Genomic DNA, 6,895 nt, shown 5'->3' with positions numbered 1-6,895 from the left:
AGGACTTCAGCCTCTGCAAATCTGCCACAATAATAATTTGATTTGTAAAAATGATAAAACCTAATCATGTATTTGCAGCAAACAAAGAGTTAGGGCCTTCCAATCATTCAACAAACAAAACACTACTCTACAACTACAACATTTCAAGACAAGACAAGACTGCAAACACACTCACTGTGTTCATAAACTCATAAGTGAAGAGTAATAGGGTGGCAAGGGTGGGAAATAAAATGATCCAACCCAGGACAATGTAATAACGGTTGTAAAGTGGAACAGATGTCAGTTCTCAGGAGACACACTTGTGAAAAACTGCAGAAATCTACTGCAGTGCTTATTGTAAACATTTTTATAACATTAAATTATTTTTCTGACATCTTAGTTTGAAGTATTAAAACTGAAGAAAAATCCATTAAAAAAAAAAAGTGTGACAGCCATCATTGGCCTAAAAGAGCCATTTCAATCTATGAAAAGTGTTGAATCTGTGTTAAACAATTAATTAAAGACTTAAATATCTGCCAATTTACAAGTTCTGGCACCCTTTTTATAGCACCTTTTTATAGCATTAAGATCATGTTCGAATTTCACTTGATGATTTGGACACTGATAAAAATGACAACATATTGAATAGTACCCTAAAAGGCAAACGGGGATCCATTTGCTCTCAGCCAAGGATTATAGCAGCTTTGTATGAGGCTCATTGTTAGCGCTCTTGGTCATATTAAACTGCAGTTTCTTATCAAACACTAGATGAAACTACAGATATTGAGCACAGATGCACGGTGTGCTGGCTCTACTCCTTTACTCAATCCAATGCTCTTCATTGCCAAGGCATAATAAAGACCTTAAACACTACTAACTGGATACCCCTCTTCAGAGAAAAGCATAAGGCCCATACAGTGAGTATTAGAACCCATCAGAGCTAACAAACGCCACTAACCACACAAAACTGCAACAATGCAGGCCATATTTTTGTACATAACCAAAAGTACAGCAGCAACAGCCAAAAAGTTTCCAAGTCATGTACCAAATGGTAGAGTTTTTATTGTCTTTCTGGTGGTGTTTGAAGTTTCACTGTGTTTTAAATGTGGTTGATTGTAAAATTAACACACCAAACATTACAAAAGCCTGCATCATGATGCATCACCAAGTTTCTAGAACCCCAGATTTAAGTTTTGGCACTGAAAAACAACTGTCAATTAGTTTGGGCCCTAAAAACTGATCGGTCCAACTATACGTTCCCTCTGCAGTGTTTTTGCTGCAGTCTGTTCACAGGGGTTCAGTAGGAGAGCAGCTTCAGTCCTCATTAAATAGGCATCTACCTGTTCTTCCCAGTGTTTCTGGAAATTGCTCTGCCAAGAGCTAATGGTTCAAATCACAATTGGTGAGCAAAACTCTTGTCTTACGTTGTACAGTGCAAATGTACAATCATTCACCTCATCTTCAGGAGATTAAAAAAAAACTAATAAATCTGCATTATCTTTTATTGTTACGATTTCCGAATGGAAACCTCATGTGTTTTTTCTTGCTGATGTTTGCTTTTTGTTTTATTTGCGTTTATTTTGTATGTTATAATCTTTCATGTTGTTTTCATGTGTGCTCCTCTTATGACAACATTTTATACGTTATTTTACATGCAGAGGAAACTACTGAAAGCCCAGAATTCTCTACAGCTTTTCTCTCAATAAGATCTAAGAATATGCATGATTATGCAAATTGGAAATGCCCCCATATCCTCTGGCCAAACCAACCACAACCGTTCTACAACTGTGGTTAGACTGCGCTGTGTTATCTTTGACATAATACACTATAGCAAAATGACAAGAGGCAGACAGTACTGAAGAAATATTATATTAATAAGGATTATTCTAAGAGGAGACATCCGTTGACTGCTCGCAGTTTCTGTATAAATGTAATTTTGTACTGCGGTTAATGTTAACAGAATAGAATATTTCCATATAGTTGCAGATTTTGCGGTAGGAAAAAATTCCAATAGCATGCATCCCAAACAATGGTCATGAAGTAATGAAGACCAAACATGATCTGATATCAAATGAAATGTCTAAACGTGTGACGCATGTTGATCTTGGTTCTGACCACAGTGCATCCACACACAGGTTTGTTAGCTGTTTCCACTAACTCCTTTAGTAAATCTAATATCAGTAACTGGGTACCCCACTTTAGAGTACAGCATGCGGCCCATACAATGAGTATCAGAACACAATAGAGCTAACAAACATCACTAACCACACAAAAACAGCTAACTAAAAGTGCTTGGAGTTTGACTGTGTTTTAAATGTGTTTAAATTTAAAGTGTAAAGTATATTTCATCTTAAGAGATGATGCACCGAACATTACTAAAGCCCTGCATGATGCTGCATTACCAAGTTTATTGAAAGTTTACTGTGGCATCCAGACCCCAGATGAAGTATTAAGTAACTTAGGCCTGTTAAAGTGCCTGTAATGAAGACCAAACATGATCTGGTATCAAATGTGATGTCTAAAAGTCTGAACCATGAACTGTTGATGGTATTTCTGACCACAGTGTATCCACACACAGATTTGTTGGCTGTCTCCACATGGCTGCACTGTGTGCAGGATTCCCTCCTTCAGTAAATCTAACAGTAGTAACTGGGTACCCCTCTTTAGAACACAATAGAGCTAACAAACATCACTAACCACACAAAAACAGCAAACCAAAAGTGCTTGGAGTTTGACTGCATTATTAAATTCCTGGAAAGGTTACTTTCGCATCCAGACCCCAGTAGATTTAAGTAGATTTAACTTAGGTCTGTAAAAGTGCCTGTACTGTTGATTTTTGTTCTGACCAGAGTGCATTCACACACAGATTTGTTGGTCATTTCCACCAAATATGATGAGTTGACATTTATAAAAGTGCTTTTTATAAATCAAATCAAATCAGATTTATTTGTATGGTGCTTTTTACAACTGGTGTTGTCACAAAGCAGCTTTAAAAATACAAAAAATACAGAAAACAGAACCCCCAGTGAGCGCAGGGGTTTGACATGACTACCCACTAAGTTTAATTCCTATGTGTTGATTTAGTTTGGGTGCAAACTTTGTTATTTGATGATTTTTGTGTGTTTTTGTATTCTGCACTGTTCATTTAATTTAGTACCAGTTCCACCAATAACCCCAACTCACTATACAGGCAAATGTGCTTGGATAGTAACATGAATCTCTTTCTGATTCTGTAAATGAAAAAAAATATCCAGAATGAGCCAAATAATAATAATAAAAAAAGAATTTTGTTTTATCAGCTGCAGGGCCATCAGTGGGGTCCAGTCATGGCATTTCAAACATACGTGCATATTGTCACAACTGCCATCTGACCGTGGTGTATGACTGGCAGAAGCAGTGCTCTGAGTCAGCGCTCTGACACACGCCCACCCATACACCCATACACCAACCCACCTCACACACACACGATTACCCTCCAGCTCATGCACACGCGCCACACATGCAGTTACACAACCAAACAGCACTGAGGAGATAAACGAAGCTCGGCTCGGCTCGGCTCTACAGGTACCTGTCCACAGGGGGTCGATCCAGGAAGTGCATGGCCTCCTGGGAAATATCTGCTGACATTTCCTGGCTGTTTTTTTTTTCCTGACTAACCATGCAAATGCATTGGGTAATCCTTGGTGACTTGGAACATTTACAAATCAAGCTAAAAAAAATCTCATTGGCATTCACAGTACGCTCCATCTAAAGAGGCATATTTTGACGAGGGGCCGTTCAGCCGGACTTGTATATGAGCTTAAGTGTATGTTTTTGCCCTGGGTTATAGACGCGCCGTTAGCTCCTCGGGGCATCTGCGCCTCTATTATATGGGTGCCCTTCATTTCTGGAGAGATTTGAATTAAAGACCCATGGAGCTTAACAAAGATATGATGCAACTCTTTTAGACTTGGTGTGTAAGACTTGTGAAAGAGCAGCAAGCTCTTTGTAAGAGTGCATGAGTGTGGGATTGCGGGAGTTTGCGCGTGAGTCATTACAGGGTTTCACAGATTCCAGATATCAGAAATTAGAAGAAATTAGAAAAAAAATGCAGTTAGTCTTACATTTACTTTGACTTTTATTTGGTTCCAGAACCATGTCCGCTCAACATTTCTTGTTAACATACAGTACCAGTCAAATGTTTGGACACACATTAAAAACAGTGTTTTCAAACTACAAAAAAAAAAAGAAAAGAAATGGAATTATTTAGTGCTCAAACCTGAATATGTTTTATATATTTAAGCTCAGGTGTGTCCAACCTTTTCTTGTTGGTGGCAAGAATTAGAAATATATGTGCAGACACGGGCCACAGACTCTTTAATAAAACAAATAATTAAATATATTTCTTATAATTAGGGGTGGGCGATATGGCTCTAAAATAATATCGTGATATTTCATTGTATTTTTGCGATAACGATATGCTTGGCGATATGACAAAATACTGCACACTACTGCACCAAAATGAATATTAAATGTTCTTATTGCACGCCATATGATATGGCACACCCTTAACTGAGATTTAAAAAAATACCAGAAATGACTCAGATACAGAACAGAAATCAATGATCCAGAATGTCATGGAACTAATAATGCGTTCTACATATCTCCATATATCCAGGATTAAAGTAAAATAAATGATACTGGACATATATAATCTGTCTCTAGTAGATATATAATGGGAAATTAAAACAGTGTGAATTTTTCTTTTGCTAAAAACAGCATAAAAGTAGTACCCTGATGTGATAATTAGGGGTGGGTGATATGGCATGATATTTCAGGGTATAATATTGCTCACAATATTGAAAAATTTTGGCGGTATTGTACGATACGATATGGCACACCCCTACTTATAATAATACATTTTCTTATTACTATCATTTACACATCATTTTACTTGAGTTACTATTTTAATCTACAGTATCTTTGACAGTGGTGTGTAAACTGTTGTGTAAAGATTTTTCAAATTGATGTTTCGTTTCATAATGTCTCTTAAAATTATAATTTTCCCAATGTGACTGAAATTTTCTGCATTTGCTGTCTATTTTCAGTTTCTTTGAAATAGTCATGTTCTACCAAAAGCTAAGGAACATTGATGTAGGCATAATGAAGGGAGGAAAGGAGATGAGGAGCATTCAAACTTTGAATCTCACAATATAAAAATCTGCTTAATAGCGGGCAATTTTCATTTTATTTCTAAAATACCTTGCGGGCAATTCCAAAAAAGAAAATGGGCTGCAAATGGCCCATTACAGGCACTTTTACAGAGCTTACTTAATACTTAATCTAGGGTCTGAATGCCACAATAACCTTTTCATAAACTTGGTAATGCAGCATCATGCAGGGCTTTTGTAATGTTTTTTTTTTGTGGTTAGTGATGTTTGTTAGCTATATTGTGTTCTCACTGTTTGGGCCCTATGCTGTACTCTAAAGAGGGGTACCCAGTTACTGGTGTTAGATATACTAAAGGAGTGGACACCCCTGTTTTAGATGCTTCAAAGTTGGGACCTCGTGCTTAGATGACAGCTTTGCACATCTTGGCTGGATTTTCTCAGTCATCTTTATGAGGTAGAGTCACCTGTTAACAGTTAACAGCTGTGCTGAACTTGTCAAGAATTTCTTGCCTCTTAATGTGTTTGAGAGCATCAGTAAAGAGGTAGAGTTGGTACACAGTGAATAGCTCTATTTTAGTTATGTTCTAATTTGTAGTATGTCAAGAACTACTCAAATAAGTGAAGAAAAAAAATGCTTTAAGAATTGAAGGTCAGAAAATCCAAAAGAAAATTCAAGAACTTTGAAAGTATCCTCAGGACTGGAGACCAAGCAGTCCAATGCTTACATCCTCTTCTACCATATCAATGCCTTTGTAAAGTGTGCAGCATGTGTGGTTTTGCATTGTCTTCTTGAAAAATGTAACATTGCTCTAATACCTCATGTACCTCATGTACATTTCTGCCTCTTGCTGTCTTGACAGAAGTGTACTGTGTGAGTCTACACCACTTCTAGATCTGGTTAACATGGGCTTCTGTTTGGCACTCTTTAAATCCTCAAATGGCACATATTTATTAAGACATTTAATGTGTGCATTTTAACACACGGAATGAAGTTGACCAGAAAAACATAAAATATCTTAGGAAATAAAAGTCCCAACTTTGTGATTTGGGGTTGCATTATTGCAGGTCAGTGAAGGTGGTTAAAATGTATGAGTGGAGTCCATAATGTCCCAGCTTTTGGTATGTGTCCAAGGACACTTTGGCCTGAGACTGTATCTGTGGCGCTCATGCTTCTATGCCTTCTCCACACTAACTTTTATATAGCAGCCTGGACACGTTTCAAGGCCAATAAATCACCGCACAAGATAAAGTAAAGCCAAGTAAGCACAAGCCACAAGTAAAGGAACCTATGAGATACTAAATCACAGGAAGCTATAACATCCCTCAGCTCACTTCGTCCTCCTAATTATTTGGAAGAATTTCACGCCGCTGCGGCATATTATGCAAAACCGAACGTCCGACCATCAATTTCCTGTGCTCAGCACAGATGAAAAACAATTTCGAAATGCATCACCTGCTTACTGTGTTTCAACATTTTCCACATGTGGAGCCATCGCATTTCCACTGCACCACTTGTAAAAAAAGGGGGGTGGAGGGGGTTGGAGAGGGACCTGTGTACTTGTGTGAAGTCAAAATGATGTTTCAAAAGCATGAAGAAAGCTTTGATGTGGAGACTCCCATAGTGAAAAAAAGAAACCTACCAATATCTCTATGTCTCTGGATCGAAGCAAAAAAAACACACAAAATCTTTCATGTTACTGTAACGTGATGAGGCTGATACTCTGCATACAGCTTCCAATCCTGAGGGGGGAGTTGAGGAACACTAG

Source organism: Astyanax mexicanus, chromosome 19 (assembly GCF_023375975.1).
Source record: "Astyanax mexicanus isolate ESR-SI-001 chromosome 19, AstMex3_surface, whole genome shotgun sequence".
NCBI classification, from domain to species: domain Eukaryota; kingdom Metazoa; phylum Chordata; class Actinopteri; order Characiformes; family Acestrorhamphidae; genus Astyanax; species Astyanax mexicanus.
The sequence above is the reverse complement of the archived record's forward strand: the minus strand, read 5'-3'. Positions refer to the sequence as shown.